Consider the following 15,144-nt stretch of genomic DNA (forward strand, 5'->3'; position numbering starts at 1 on the left):
ACTATTGTGAGGCTCAGACACAGGAATTTTACAACACACATTATAATATATTACCTTTTCCCCAGAGAAAGATTTTTTTAAAGTAGGCAGTAGATCATTTGTTAGAAAAGATGCTTGAGCCTCCAGAAAACTGATACCTTGAGGTTCATGTATGTCAACTTCAATCTGAAACAAAAAGAATATAAATTCTAATACGAGAATGGAGACCCCCCATCTAACAGCTGACTATGTTGGGGGATATTTCCAATGGCTGCATGTGGCCAGCACAGGGGACATGCGTTATGTAGGTCCTTTGAAATGAGTGGCCGTCCTTCAGAGTGATTGCTGTTGCTTTTTAGAAACTCTCTGCTCTGATTAACCGAGGGAGGGTCTTCAGTATGACACCCCATTCTATGGTCAGGAGATAATCGTACACATCAAGGAGAGTGTTTGCCTACATAGGCAGTACGGAGACTTACAAGTCATTCCTGCTCTGCTAGGGATTCTGGGTAAAAAAATATGAAATCTATTCTCAAGGATGTAATTAGGAGAACAGTGCACTCTGTACGCCGCCCTCTAGAGGGCAGCATCCTTAAGATCAGGCATGACTCAGTTGTAAAGTCTAATTAATCATGATGTGGCTTTAATTGCCAAATTAGTATTTCTATTCCAAAAGGAACAGATTCCCAGCTATGGACAGCGCTGTTTCGGCCTATTGGGCCTCCTCAGCATAGCGCAGGGATACTGATTTGGCAGAGTGAGAGACTATAGACCAGGGTCAGGGGATAATCGTACACATCAGGGAGAGTGTTTGCCGTACTGCCTTAACTGGTTAAATAAATAAATGAAATGTATTGGCCTATTTAAAATAATAATGTAGGGTCTGTACCTCATATTTTCTGATAAGAGTTTTAGGCTGAACTTTGATGAACATCTCATATTTTCCAAGGTTCCGTTTCAGCATTTCTTCATAGACCAACTCAAATGTGACTTTACTTTCTGGAGCCACATTTATTGGCACAGTAAATTTTTCCGTTTTCCTCCCAGAAGCTCTGTATAGATGAGCAAAAGAGAAAAAAAAAAGGAAAAAACATTTCACCAGATATAAAGCGGTATAGCCAATCACAGTCTGCAGAGAAAGAAGACACAACTGGCATTCTCTGGTTGTGCAAAGTCCACTTGGAGAAGACATAGTGTTGAAGGTGTAAAGTTGGTTTAAAGTTAATAAAGGTTTGTGAACCCCTAGATTATAGCATTCAAAATCTACCTATACTTTTACTATTCTTATTGCCTCTTCTGCAGTCAACATAGGACACAAATCTTTTGTATTTCTATTGGTTGAGGTCAACACAATATCACTATGCAGAGATATGGCAGTGGAAAGAGAGCGGTGATTTGCAGAAGCAGTTGCATCTTGACACTGCTTCAGTCCTATAGCCTGGCAAGAAGAACTGGAGTTAAAGGGCCAGATCTAATAGGTAATGCTTTTATTGTTTTATGGCATTTTCCACCAATTTTTATTCTTTGTTGAAACTGGAATATTTTTTGGTAGATGTGGTCATGCCCTGGTGCACCAAACAACTAATCTGCATATGGATTGAAAGATTATTTTCCTGGCAGCAAGATTTTTACTTTGGTACCCAAAAAAGTATGTTCACTGTGCCACTAACCATCACTACGACTGCATGCCAGTGGATTAGAAGCAATATTGCTAGTGGTAGACTCCCTTTAACACTCCCACTTTCCATCTACTGAATATGTTGACAGATCACAAGGTAAAATAACATTTACTTGACAAGTCCGGCTGTTTGACCCCTTGATACGGCTTTTTCATACTGTTTCTTAGCAACTTCCTTTTCCTTGATTTCTCCCGGATATGTCACGCCATCTATTATCCTGTCAAACACAATAACAATCAGTATTTACATGTATGGGATGGATATGAATAGCTATTTGTGCATATTTTTAATCAATATCTGACAATAGTGCTGTATCCCCCAAAAGAGCTACTGTGAAGGTGGCTTGTGCTCTAGGTTTCCTAAAAGGTGGATCTCTTAGGGTATGTTCACACAGAGTTTTTTGTAGGAGGATTTTGATGCGGAATTCCTCTCTAAATCTGCCTGCAAAACTGGCTCCCATTGACTTTAATGGGAGCCACTCACGTTTTTTTCCCGCTAGTTAGCAGCGGAAAAAAGAAGCGACATGACCTATCTTGCCACAGTTTCTGGGCTTGAGACACGTTCCTGTTTAAGCCCATTCATTTGGGCCTAATCAGGAGCGGGATGCCGCGACAGAATGCCGCTGCTGCAACGGCATCCCATCGCGGCTAGCCACGCGGAATGCTCACAAGGCGGAAAAGGTTTCCACGACCTTTTCCTCCGTGTGAACTTACCCTTAGTCTTTAGCCAGGGGGGGGGACTTCCTGTTTCTCTCACTTTAGAGCTACCTTTAGAAGAGGGAAATTTAGTTTTCCCTAAAGCACCTTCAGCTCCATATGTTAGTTAGTGGCAGGTAGGGCTAACAGACAGTCCCATGACACCAGACCACAGGCTTCCAGAACTTTGTGAATAATTAAAGACTTTGTGAACTGATTATTGAACATCTCCAATGCTAAACAATGCTGAAATTTAAGGTATCCACAGCCAAGACATGTCCTGTATTTCCCTTGTAGTGGTTGGAAGGGAGGTCTCGGTCACATAGGTTGCCTCAGATCACTATGGTCAAAAAGGTGAGAGGACTGAGGAAGGGATGAAAAGCACATTCATTCCTGTCAGTGTGTGTAAAGTGACAAATGTGTGGAACTTGCTGATGTAAGAGAATTGTACCAGTATGTTGCCTTGTAACCAGATGATTCTTCCCAAGTAAACTGAGTTGTGTTGTACCTAACACAAAGGGAACCCTGAAACACTATCACAAGGGCAGGGAGTGCACCGGGGGACCCTACACCATGACCTCAGTGCAATCTATAAGGATTTGTTGCCAAAAGTCCCCTTGACCAGTGAGGCTTTCTTTGGGTCTATTCCAAACAACTCCATCTCCCCAGGTTGCTGTAGTGGCCTCTCATACACGACCCCATAAACAACTAATCATATGTCAAATCATTAGGGTCTTATAGTGGGATTGGAGAAGCAGCGACATGTCTAATGAAAAGAGTTCAATCCAGCATCAGGGATGTAACAGTAACAGTAGTAAAATAGCCTGAAATATATCTTTTAACCTTGGGGACACTTTTGATAACATTATCCAGTAGCCAATTTTGTATAGTCTGGAGGTATTAAACTAGAAGGTAGATGACATTTGATTGATACTGACATTTATCTATCCTATGTAAATTGCACAAACAATTTTAAATATAATGTACGTACATGCTGAAATTTGTAATAAAAGCTGTTTTCGGCAGATCCACATTAAAGATGGCTTCTTTGGAGACACTGGCTCGATTAACGGCTCTGCTTGTGATGACATTGTGAGCAAAGCGAGATGTCACCTGACTATTGATAATGAGACTGTAGACTTCTATATCATCCACCGGCTGCAGGACACAAAATAGATCAATGAGTATTTAATATATAAAATGAATTTATAGGGCTTCTGAAGTGTTTAATCTGTTCCTATAAGAAGATAAATTATATGCTAATGACAATAATATAAAGTGACCTTAGCAATAATTAACTTTATCATCGTCCATAATAAAGAAAATAAGCAACCCCAAATAATAATGGATCAGCACCTAAGATTGATTTACAGTATGGATTACATATAGTAAATTACCTGTTTCTAGTCATTTTACACTGTAGATAATGTACATGCAGCTTTATCATATATACCAAATTATACATATATATATATATATATATATAGATATAGATATAGATATAGATATAGATATATATACACATTGATCAAATTTTTCACTCGGATATCAATGAGTCTACTTATACTTGCACATAGGACGTGTCACACAGTTAACTTTTAATATTCTATCACTAATTCCAACTGAAATGGCAACAATTTAAAACTACCGTATATACTCGAGTATAAGCCGAATTTTTCAGCCCAGGTTTTGTGCTGAAAAAGCCCCCCTCGGCTTATACTCGAGTCAGCAAAAAAAAAAAAAAAAATTTTTTTTTTTTTTTTTTTTTTTTGAGGGAAGGTCTATGACCAGCCACAATATTAATGTATAGAATCTCCCATAAAATAGTGCAAAAGAAAAAAAAAAGAAGATTTCAAAAACATAAAAGTTCTAAAACACTCCTTTTCCTAGAATACATACAAAAGTAGAAAATGACTGTGAAACACAAACACATTAGGTATCCCTGTGTCTGAAAGTGCCGGTCTACTGAATATAGGGGATCTGCAGTGCTCCTGTTCCGTCGGGAGGGGTTAATAGGAGCACTGCAGATACCCTATATTCAGCCAGACTGAATTCCAAGTGGGGGGAAGAAAAAACCCAGTCCTCAAGCTCAGGGAAGGGGCAGACAGACAACCAAAACACCCCCTCCCCTTTCCCAGCATCTACTGCACCCAAAAACTCCGACCATTTTAATTTTTGAAATTTTCCAGTAGCTGCTGCATTTCCCCCCTAGGCTTATACTGTTAGGAGTATTTAGGTTCTTTAATTTCTATTTTTCTTACCTGGGAAGTTTTTGGCTGCGCAGTGTCTGGGGTGGCATCCTGGCACTGCGGGGTTGTCCTGTCGTGGGTATTGGTGCACACCTTCTGACTTGCACGCGCGCACTGCTGGTAGGCAGCTTTATTTCCTGGTTGATTAGTCTGTCCTCCCATTTGCACCTGGGAGGAGTGGTCTCTACTCTGTATTTAAACCCATGCCTCCCATGGTTCTGTGCTGAGTGTCACTTTTACAGAGCTAGGCCTTAGCAGGAGGAGTAGGTGGTGTTCTGGGATAGAGGAAGTTCCGTGGTTGGTTTTTGGGAGGTTTGGGTGAACGAGTTGGTTTGTGTGTTTTCCCTTCTGTGTTCACCAATCCTCCCTCTGTGTATAATTGACTGTGTGAGTGAATTGCCTTATCCTTTGATTTCTACTCAGTTTCCCTGTGTTTGTTTCCTAGTGTATGGTTCCTTCCCATATTGGTTTGGGGGAATCCTTTCCCACATTTTTCCTGTGTGCTGCTTGTGTTGTTAGTCAGCGCACACCCTTGTCAGTCCCTGTCAGTAGCAGCTTCACTTGTTCGTTAGGGGTGACCCCCTTTAGTCTCCAGTCCCTAGAGATCTTATAGGGCATTCCTTCTCCCACTTCCCTCTAGGCCTACGGTATCAGTGAGAGAGGAGCTGTCGGGGTCAGGCTTAGCCTGAGTACAGCCGACCCACACCCGTGAGGCAGGGACCGGGATAGCTAGTGGGAGTAGTGCAGGGCGAGATTCCCTACTGCTATCCCTTAGCCCCGTTGCAGCTACCTGGACTGACATAACATATACTCGAGTCAATAAGTTTTCCCAGTTTTTTGTGGTAAAATTAGGGGGGTCGGCTTATATTCGGGTCGGCATATACTCGAGTATATACGGTAATTCTTTATTTCTATACGTTAAAATGAAAAACCCAGGGTATAAATATGTATAATGAAATAAAAAATATACCTCCCAATGTGTGAATTGTGATTAATTATAGGCCTATCCTAAATGCAGGGATAAGTCTAAACCATGGCTGCAACACTAGGAACCCTGAATAAAACTAGTCCATAGGATATCAGGGAGACTATCCCTCACCATATCAGTTAACTGTGTGCAACCCAAAAATCACATCAACTGCGAGGTATACAATCCTATGAAAAAGTTTGGGCACCCCTATTAATCTTAATCATTTTTAGTTCTAAATATTTTGGTATTTGCAAAAGCCATTTCAGTTTGATATATCTAATAACTGATGGACACAGTAATATTTCAGGATTGAAATGAGGTTTATTGTACTAACAGAAAATGTGCAATATGCATTAAACCAAAATTTGACCCATGCAAAAGTATGGGCACCTCAACAGAAAAGTGACATTAATATTTAGTAGATCCTCCTTTTGCAAAGATAACAGCCTCTAGTCGCTTCCTGTAGCTTTTAATCAGTTCCTGGATAAAGGTATTTTGGACAAACAATTCAAGTTCAGTTAAGTTAGATGGTCGCCGAGCATGGACAGCCCGCTTCAAATCATCCCACAGATGTTCAATGATATTCAGGTCTGGGGACTGGGATGGCCATTCCAGAACATTGTAATTGTTCCTCTGCATGAATGCCTGAGGATTTGGAGCGGTGTTTTGGATCATTGTCTTGCTGAAATATCCATCCCCGGCGTAACTACAACTTCGTCACTGATTCTTGAACATTATTCTCAAGAATCTGCTGATACTGAGTGGAATCCATGCGACCCTCAACTTTAACAAGATTCCCGATGCATTGGCCACACAGCCCCAAAGCATGATGGAACCTCCACCAAATTTTACAGTGGGTAGCATGTGTTTTTCTTGGAATGCTGTTTCTTTTTGGACGCCATGCATAACGCCTTTTTTTATAACCAAACAACTCAATTTTTGTTTCCAAAATGAAGCTGCCTTGTCCAAATGTGCTTTTTCATACCTCAGGCAACTCTATTTGTGGCGTACGTGCAGAAACGGCTTCTTTCTCATCACTCTCCCATACAGCTTCTATTTGTGCAAAGTGCGCTGTATTGTTACCGATGCACAGTGACACCATCTGCAGCAAGATGATGCTGCAGCTCTTTGGAGGTGGTCTGTGGATTGTCCTTGACTGTTCTCACCATTCTTCTTCTCTGCCTTTCTGATATTTTTCTTGGCCTGCCACTTCTGGGCTTAACAAGAACTGTCCCTGTGGTCTTCCATTTCCTTACTACGTTCCTCACAGTGGAAACTGACAGGTTAAATCTCTGAGACAACGTTTTGTATCCTTCCCCTGAACAACTATGTTGAACAATCTTTGTTTTCAGATCATTTGAGAGCGGGCTGTCCATGTTCGGCGACCATCAAACTTAACTGAATTTGAATTGTTTTGTAGAAAGAAATGGTCCAAAATACCTTCATCCAGGATCCAGGAACTGATTAAAAGCTACAGGAAGCGACTAGAGGCTGTTATCTTTGCAAAAGGAGGATCTACTAAATATTAATGTCACTTTTCTGTTGAGGTGCCCATATTTTTGCACCGGTCAAATTTTGGTTTAATGCATATTGCGCATTTTCTGTTAGTACAATAAACCTCATTTCAATCCTGAAATATTACTGTGTCCATCAGTTATTAGATATATCAAACTGAAATGGCTGTTGCAAACACCAAAATATTTAGAACTAAAAATGATTAAGATTAATAGGGGTGCCCAAACTTTTTCATAGGACTGTATATAACAATGCTCAAAATATAATTTTGTATTTTATATATATTGAATTCACTATAGAAAGGGGGCTATGTCTAAGTATTTCTTCTGTCTTTACTTCTTATCTGATTATTCTGTATAGTATTAAAGGAACCATTCATGTCAAGAGAAGGTTGAATCACAATTCTTAGTAACTCAGGTCTATTGTGAAAAAGCACAGTCTCTCTGAGGAGCCCTCCTTTTCCTCCCCCTCCCTTCTCCATAGACTTCTAGAGTACAGATTTGATCAACAACCTTTAGCATATAGATACAGAGTATGTGTAAATGGATACTGCTGATATCAGTTGTATGCTTCATGTGCTAAAATATCTTACCGTGCCAGTGCTTCTTTTCTGAAAATCGAAAAAAAACAACTATGAAACTCAATATACTTTTATTTAGGTTGTGTTCACATCTGTATTAGAGGCTTCGCATATTCCATCATTTAGTCTATGGCACCACGTTGTGTTTTTTGTTTTGTTTTTTTGAGCCAAAGCCAAGAATGGCTACAAAAGCAATGGGAAACATAAATTAAGCTCTTATGCTTTTCCTTTTTTTCTCAATCCTTGGCTTTGGTTTAAAAAAAACTTGTAAAAAATCTGTAACAAAGAAACAGCTTTTCTGCAATGTGTGACCTTAGCCATAGAAGGGTAAAATGGTACTGCATGCAAGGCTATTCTTTCTGTCAAAAATAATGGACACCTGACTGACCTTATACTTAACTGCGTCTATCTTAACTGGGTCTACCAACAATGCTACACTACAATATGCAAAATATGTAAAGCGCATATCAGACATATACTACAGTATGACAATGTGACAATAGTACTAGTGACATTTCTAAACTCACCATCTTGCTTTTAGTTTACAATCTTAATAAGTTATTACATTGTAAGATCTAACACATTGCAAAAAAACAAAACCCCTTGTGATGGAAAACCAAGGTATTAAAAATAAAAAGATGAAAACGTAAAATAGAAGAGGTGAGTAACAATATAAAAGTGTTGTCCATGTCCCAAAGAACAAAGAAGCATGAATCACCATTGTAAAAAGGAATTTGCTGAAACAGAATAAGACATAGTGTGCGCCCCACATCGCCGCTGAGGCCTGTGATGGTGTATGATGGTGGTATTGTAAGAGGGTGAAACCAGAACTAAAGTATGGCCTCTGGTCACATGCAGGTTCAGGTCCTTAGAAACAGTAGAGAGGAAAAGAGGTTATGGAGAAGAGGTGTGATGGGGTCCTACACATGACATCTTGATGTTGGATCAGCAATTTCACAAAGGTCTGAGTTCTCAATACCAGATTTTTCAAATAAAATGCAAAGGGCACTGTGGAAAGTCATCCATGATGTAGTTCCCACATAGACTAAAGTCAGTTTTTTGGACGTGTAGCTGGTGCCAGGTGAGTGAGTGAGATTGCTTCGGCAAGAGGCTGAGGAAATAGAAATAACTGCACTTCCTGTGATTGTCAAAAAACAATGAGGCCGGGTTCACATCTGCTTGGGGACCCCCTTAATGGAATATCGAACACATTAAAAAGCAGTGAGCAATACTGTAGACTATAATGGGGGGGTCCATGTGTTTTCCACGCGGTGTCCACACGAATCATGCAGAGAGAAAAGTGGTGCATGAAGTACTTTTCTCTCCACATGACTCATGCGAACACTGAATGGAAAACATATGGACCCCCATTATAGTCTATGGGGTCCGTGTGCTTTCATGTCACACCGCTTTGTAATGCATTCAGTATTCTGTTTGGGGGGGTCCCCAAGTGGACTGCTGAACGGAATACCAAACGCAGATGTGAACCAGGCCAAGAGACAGCAAAATCCGACATGTCGGGTTTTGCTGTCCGCTTGAAAAGTCGGACATCTTTGCGAACGGACAGTTAAGGACAGATACGGACTGTAAAAAAACGCACCTGATGTCCATTTAAATGAATGCAAAATGACAAGGACACAGCTAGTGTCCGCTGCTAATGTCCGCACAAGATTTTGAATGGACATTAGCAGCGGACACTAGCTGTCGGACACCGACAGTAGTGTGAACGCCCCCTTAGAGACATGATAAGAATCTTCTCTTTCATATGGCACCAGAAGCATGTTTCTATGTTTTATTTTTTCCAAGATATAACTGTTTGAAGTGACCCTCCCTTACCCTTATGTTCCCTGCTTTAAAGAGGACCTTTCACCACTTATACCAGCTCTAGTTCTTAGCACCCTTTAATAGCCTCCCCTCCACTAATTCTGGTACCGATGAATTTTTTAAATATTTCCCACCATTCCAGAGCAATCAATGCCGTTATCTTTGGTGTCAGGTATACTATTTAGGTTCTGTACTGTCAGAAGGGCGGTGTCATAACAGTGCTACAAGTCACCTAAATCATCCAAATAGTACCTTAAAACATTGACTAAATTAAGTAAGAATTCTCTTCTGATTCTTATTACTTTTGTAAGTTCACAGTTTCTTGCTTTGTATTAATGTATAACATTTATAAAATATAGTAAAATTCCTGCAATAAAAAAAACATACAGTCCTATGAAAAAGTTTGGGCACCCCTATTAATCTTAATCATTTTTAGTTCTAAATATTTTGGAATTTGCTACAGCCATTTCAGTTTGATATATCTAATAACTGATGGACACAGTAATATTTCAGGATTGAAATGAGGTTTATTGTACTAACAGAAAATGTGCAGTATGCATTAAACCAAAATTTGACCGGTGCAAAAGTATGGGCACCTCAACAGAAAAGTGACATTAATATTTAGTAGATCCTCCTTTTGCAAAGATAACAGCCTCTAGTCGCTTCCTGTAGTTTTTAATCAGTTCCTGGATCCTGGATAAAGGTATTTTGGACAAACAATTCAAGTTCAGTTAAGTTAGATGGTCGCCGAGCATGGACAGCCCGCTTCAAATCATCCCACAGATGTTCAATGATATTCAGGTCTGGGGACTGGGATGGCCATTCCAGAACATTGTAATTGTTCCTCTGCATGAATGCCTGAGGATTTGGAGCGGTGTTTTGGATCATTGTCTTGCTGAAATATCCATCCCCGGCGTAACTTCAACTTCGTCACTGATTCTTGAACATTATTCTCAAGAATCTGCTGATACTGAGTGGAATCCATGCGACCCTCAACTTTAACAAGATTCCCGGTGCCGGCATTGGCCACACAGCCCCAAAGCATGATGGAACCTCCACCAAATTTTACAGTGGGTAGCATGTGTTTTTCTTGGAATGCTGTTTCTTTTTGGACGCCATGCATAACGCCTTTTTTTTATAACCAAACAACTCAATCTTTGTTTCCAAAATGAAGTTGGCTTCTCCAAATGTGCTTTTGCATACCTCAGGCAACTCTATTTGTGGCGTACGTGCAGAAACGGCTTCTTTCTCATCACTCTCCCATACAGCTTCTCCTTGTGCAAAGTGCGCTGTATTGCTGACTGATGCACAGTGACACCATCTGCAGCAAGATGATGCTGCAGCTCTTTGGAGGTGGTCTGTGGATTGTCCTTGACTGTTCTCACCATTCTTCTTCTCTGCCTTTCTGATATTTTTCTTGGCCTGCCACTTCTGGGCTTAACAAGAACTGTCCCTGTGGTCTTCCATTTCCTTACTATGTTCCTCACAGTGGAAACTGACAGGTTAAATCTCTCAGACAACGTTTTGTATCCTTCCCCTGAACAACTATGTTGAACAATCTTTGTTTTCAGATCATTTGAGAGCGGGCTGTCCATGTTCGGCGACCATCTAACTTAACTGAACTTGAATTGTTTTGTAGAAAGAAATGGTCCAAAATCCCTTCATCCAGGATCCAGGAACTGATTAAAAGCTACAGGAAGCGACTAGAGGCCGTTATTTTTGCAAAAGGAGGATGTACTAAATATTAATGTCACTTTTCTGTTGAGGTGCCCATATTTTTGCACCGGTCAAATTTTGGTTTAATGCATATTGCGCATTTTCTGTTAGTACAATAAACCTCATTTCAATCCTGAAATATTACTGTCTCCATCAGTTATTAGATATATCAAACTGAAATGGCTGTTGCAAACACCAAAATATTTAGAACTAAAAATGATTAAGATTAATAGGGGTGCCCAAACTTTTTCATAGGACTGTAAATATTACATATTAACTCACTGATCCATATAACATACAGTATAAGTGTCACGGAGCAAAGGTATACGTCTTCCTCCGGATGGTCTTTTGAATCAACACGGACGCAAGAGGTCGGGAGACAACAGCAATTTATTGTAATCCACAAAGTTAGTAGCCGGCAGCGGTCACATCAACCGTAATAACAATAAGTCCACAGAAGTCACAATCCAATGATAACTTTGGTTCCTTGGTCCTGTAACTATATCCTGGCTCTCTGCAGAGCTGTGCACAGGCCGGCTAACACATACTAACTCCAGCTACAACTATATACTAAGACTGTTACTTCCTCTATCTGTGGGTGGGGAGGGCTGAGTCACAGATCCTTCCCCCCTCACCTATACCAAGGAGAGCAGACTCCCTGTCTCCTGTGGACAATGCACCGTCCAACATCTTCTTGGAGACACTGATCAGATTATCTCCACCCATTGTCCTCACTGGTCCTCACTAGTTAGAGGTATTTGCATACAATGTGCTAACACACTAGACCCTAATCAGCCAACTACACACTGATGTTTACAACAGGTTAGAGAATACATTCCACATGAAATATATATTACACATTGCCTATAGTATAGACTCTAACCATCCCGTGACAACCCCTCCCCCTCTCAAAACATGTGCATGACACAATTGGCCTACACAGGTAAATTGGGGAATGCACATCAGTCTCTATAGCTCATATTTCCTCCTGCCGGGATAACCCATCTGTGTTCTGGTGTTGGTTCCCTCGGCGGTACTGAATGGTAAAGTTGTAGGGTTGAAGGGCTGGCATCTGTCAGAAAATCCGGTGGATCCATGTTGGCTTCTCCCTGAGCTTGGCTTCGGGTCACTGCTCCCACAAAGTGGCACTGTAGATTTCCAACATCGTTGCCTAACAGAACATCGGCCGGCAGCCCGCTCATCACACCAATTGTGCATCGTTTTGGTCCATAACCATAGTCGAGTTCCACGGTAGCTTTAGGAATACGTCTTTGAGTACCCCCTGCCAACTTGATAGAAATGCCAGGACCCTCCTCTAGGGCCTCGGGTCGCACAACTCGGGGGTCCGCTACCGTTAGGAAAGCTCCCGAGTCCCGGAATCCAACAACTGTTCGGCCATCCAGTAGGACCTCCTGCAAGTGCTTCCTCTGAAGGTTTGCGGGATGTGTGGCGGAAGGCTGAATCCCATAGACCCCTGGAGGTGGAACAGATGTGTCATTCATGGAGTCATCTGGAAATGGGGCCAAACTTTCTGTCCTAGGAGTGGTTCCCAGGTAGTGAATAGGCCGGGATGCCACGGTGGCCCGTGCCCCCATGTTAACAGGGCAACTAGCTTGCAAATGTCCAGGCCGCCCGCACCCAAAACATCTGCGCTCTAGCATTCTTCCAGTAGGTCGTTGTCTAGGGACAGGGTTGTTCATAGCTGGAGGCCGATGGGCTGGGACAGGGGTAGAGGGGGAATTGTAATCCTGAGGCCGGGCACGAAAGGTGGTTGGCTGGCTGAAGGGTGTCTGGCGGACTGTGGTAGTTTTCCGCTCCTCTGCAAACAACCTCTTCCACTGCGGCTTGATGGTCAGGCCCTCATCTGCAAGAGAAGCAGCTTGCTCAACTGTGGCTGGGTTCCGTTCCAGCACCCACTCACGGATCTCAGCGGGGCACTGGGAAAAGAACTGTTCCTTAAGTATGACTTGGAGGATCTTATCGACTGTGACAGCCTCCTCTCCTTCTAGCCAGCGCTTGCATGCTTGCTTCAACTTGTGGGCGAACATGTGGAAGGAGCTTCCCCCATTGTAAGACAAAGAGCGGAACTGAACTCGGTAGGTCTCTGGAGTGACTGCATAATACTTCTGCACCGCTCTTTTAATGGCCTCATAGTCCCGCTGATCACTAGGGTCCATGGCTCTGAGAGCTTCCGCAGCCCCATCTCGTAGGTGCCCCACCAGATACCGGACCCAATCCTTCTCTGGGACTTCCATCAGGCGGCACTGGTGTTCGAAGTCCTGAAAATATCCATCAACATCCCCAGCCGCTTCCTCAAAGGTCTTGAAGTGTTTATGGGAGACATATGGTGGTTCTCTCACTGTTGGGCTGGGGGTCGACGTTTGATTATAATTCCTCATAGTTATCTCAGCCATTCGCATTTCATGCGCCATTCTTTCCTTTTCATGCGCCATTCTCTGTTCCTCCTTCTCCGTTTCCTGAGCCCTCTGTAACGCTCTACTCCTTTGCTCTGCAGTTGCTTCTAGCCCCAGCACTGCCAATTCCTCCTCATACAAAACAACCCATCTGCTCTTTTGGGTCTGTACCTGCCACTCCTGTATCTCTCCAGTCTCCTGGGGGCAGCCCTCCTCATGGTCGCTTTGCAGGGTCATCTCCTCCAGTGCCTCGATCAGTTGATCTTTCGTTCTTCCCTGGTAACTCAGGTTTAGTTCCCGGGCCCTTACTTGTAGACTTGCCATAGTCCAGTTCCTGTATTCTGAGGTTGTGGCTCCATTAATCGCTGAGCTGCTGTAGTCCATCTCGCTGTCCGCTGTTGATCCCACCGCTGCCAACCAGTTGTCACGGAGCAAAGGTATACGTCTTCCTCCGGATGGTCTTTTGAATCAACACGGACGCAAGAGGTCGGGAGACAACAGCAATTTATTGTAATCCACAAAGTTAGTAGCCGGCAGCGGTCACATCAACCGTAATAACAATAAGTCCACAGAAGTCACAATCCAATGATAACTTTGGTTCCTTGGTCCTGTAACTATATCCTGGCTCTCTGCAGAGCTGTGCACAGGCCGGCTAACACATACTAACTCCAGCTACAACTATATACTAAGACTGTTACTTCCTCTATCTGTGGGTGGGGAGGGCTGAGTCACAGATCCTTCCCCCCTCACCTATACCAAGGAGAGCAGACTCCCTGTCTCCTGTGGACAATGCACCGTCCAACATCTTCTTGGAGACACTGATCAGATTATCTCCACCCATTGTCCTCACTGGTCCTCACTAGTTAGAGGTATTTGCATACAATGTGCTAACACACTAGACCCTAATCAGCCAACTACACACTGATGTTTACAACAGGTTAGAGAATACATTCCACATGAAATATATATTACACATTGCCTATAGTATAGACTCTAACCATCCCGTGACAATAAGTATATTACATTCTAAACCTAACATTATATATATATACAAACCTGGATGTTTCTTATTCCTTCAATCACATAATCGCTGCTTATCGGAGACAAGGCATAAAAGAGCAAAGAAAGTCTCAGCATAAGACGAGCCATTTTGCAAATGAATTTTGGCTGATGGAACCTAAACTATAACAAACTGTCGGAGAAACCAAGTTAATAAGTAACAGCATGTATATTTTGTATAAGACCATCCTGTCAACATCATGCGGGGCACTGACCTATATGTAACAATCTATGTTTAAGGAGGACCTTTCACGTCCTCATTGGTGTGTGGTATTATACACTCCTAGAAAGCTGACAGTGCAATGAACTCAGCGCCCTTTCGGCTTTCCTGGTATGCTCCCTGGTGCTGGAGATATCGGTGCCGTTACTTTTGGCTCCAATATCTCACCACAGTCAGAAAGACATGCCTTACAGCCTAGCGTCATCACAGGACAGTGAAGAACACCCCCCCCCACACACACACA

At 42.3% G+C, this 15,144-nt stretch overlaps 1 pseudogene; it reads right to left on the reverse strand.

Moving 5' to 3' along the window:
• LOC142218199 (inter-alpha-trypsin inhibitor heavy chain H3-like) overlaps positions 1-14,770 on the reverse strand; it is a 72,905-nt pseudogene extending 58,135 nt beyond the window's left edge.
• Positions 14,771-15,144: the final 374 nt, after the last annotated feature.

The sequence above is a fragment of the Leptodactylus fuscus genome, chromosome 9 (genome assembly GCF_031893055.1).
Source record: "Leptodactylus fuscus isolate aLepFus1 chromosome 9, aLepFus1.hap2, whole genome shotgun sequence".
Classification (NCBI taxonomy): domain Eukaryota; kingdom Metazoa; phylum Chordata; class Amphibia; order Anura; family Leptodactylidae; genus Leptodactylus; species Leptodactylus fuscus.